Consider the following 1,994-nt stretch of genomic DNA (forward strand, 5'->3'; position numbering starts at 1 on the left):
TATGGCCCGTTCATATCTAGAGGTCTGTTTACAGCAGCTGCGGTATGGCCCGTTCATATCTAGAGGTCTGTTTACAGCAGCTGCGGTATGGCCCGTTCCTATCTAGAGGTCTGTATACAGCAGCTGCGGTATGGCCCGTTCATATGTAGAGGTCTGTTTACAGCAGCTGCGGTATGGCCCGTTCCTATCTAGAGGTCTGTATACAGCAGCTGCGGTATGGCCCGTTCATATCTAGAGGTCTGTTTACAGCAGCTGCGGTATGGCCCGTTCCTATCTAGAGGTCTGTTTACAGCAGCTGCGGTATGGCCCGTTCATATCTAGAGGTCTGTTTACAGCAGCTGCGGTATGGCCCGTTCCTATCTAGAGGTCTGTTTACAGCAGCTGCGGTATGGCCCGTTCCTATCTAGAGGTCTGTATACAGCAGCTGCGGTATGGCCCGTTCATATCTAGAGGTCTGTTTACAGCAGCTGCGGTATGGCCCGTTCCTATCTAGAGGTCTGTATACAGCAGCTGCGGTATGGCCCGTTCATATGTAGAGGTCTGTTTACAGCAGCTGCGGTATGGCCCGTTCCTATCTAGAGGTCTGTATACAGCAGCTGCGGTATGGCCCGTTCCTATCTAGAGGTCTGTATACAGCAGCTGCGGTATGGCCCGTTCATATCTAGAGGTCTGTTTACAGCAGCTGCGGTATGGCCCGTTCATATCTAGAGGTCTGTTTACAGCAGCTGCGGTATGGCCCGTTCATATCTAGAGGTCTGTTTACAGCAGCTGCGGTATGGCCCGTTCATATCTAGAGGTCTGTTTACAGCAGCTGCGGTATGGCCCGTTCATATCTAGAGGTCTGTTTACAGCAGCTGCGGTATGGCCCGTTCATATCTAGAGGTCTGTTTACAGCAGCTGCGGTATGGCCCGTTCATATCTAGAGGTCTGTTTACAGCAGCTGCGGTATGGCCCGTTCATATCTAGAGGTCTGTTTACAGCAGCTGCGGTATGGCCCGTTCCTATCTAGAGGTCTGTTTACAGCAGCTGCGGTATGGCCCGTTCATATTTAGAGGTCTGTTTACAGCAGCTGCGGTATGGCCCGTTCATATCTAGAGGTCTGTTTACAGCAGCTGCGGTATGGCCCGTTCATATCTAGAGTTCTGTTTACAGCAGCTGCGGTATGGCCCGTTCATATCTAGAGGTCTGTTTACAGCAGCTGCGGTATGGCCCGTTCCTATCTAGAGGTCTGTTTACAGCAGCTGCGGTATGGCCCGTTCCTATCTAGAGGTCTGTTTACAGCAGCTGCGGTATGGCCCGTTAACCATGCGCTGCGGCCACTCAAGACTTCAGCTAATTTCATCTTTTGGCACCTCGAGCACTGAGCCAAGGGTGCCTCTCCTGAAGTCTACTCCCATTGACACCAATGAGACCTTGGCCTTGTCTGTAAGTGCCTTTAACCTCTGCCAGATAATTATTTTTGTGGGGGGTGGGGGGGGGGTTCTGCATTATGATGTATTTACATGACATCACAACATTCTATGGCAGCCATGTAAGCTTTCTGTCAGGGCTCCCGAGTGGCGCAGCGGTCTAAGTCACTGCATCTCAGTCCTAGAGGCGTCACTACAGAGCCTGGTTAGATTCCGGGCTGTATCACAACCGGCCGTGATTGGGAGTCCCATAGGGCGGCGCTCAATTGGCCCAGTGTTGTCCGGGTTTGGATTTGGACTCGGTAGGTCGTCATTGTAAAAATAAGAATGTGTTCTTTACTGACTTGCCTAGTTAAATAAAGCTTAAATAAAATATACAAAAATTAACATTACATATGGAATATTTAAACAATTTATATTCAAGAGAATGTATAGGAATAAAATAATATTTGAAATTCTAAATCTGCCCAACTCTCTGGATATATGGGGTTGTGACTAGATGGTATACAGCTACGGAAGGAAGTGACACATAAATCTGCCAACTCTCTAGATATATGGGGTTGTGACTAGATGGTATACAGCTAC

Source organism: Oncorhynchus gorbuscha, linkage group LG10 (assembly GCF_021184085.1).
Source record: "Oncorhynchus gorbuscha isolate QuinsamMale2020 ecotype Even-year linkage group LG10, OgorEven_v1.0, whole genome shotgun sequence".
Taxonomy (NCBI): domain Eukaryota; kingdom Metazoa; phylum Chordata; class Actinopteri; order Salmoniformes; family Salmonidae; genus Oncorhynchus; species Oncorhynchus gorbuscha.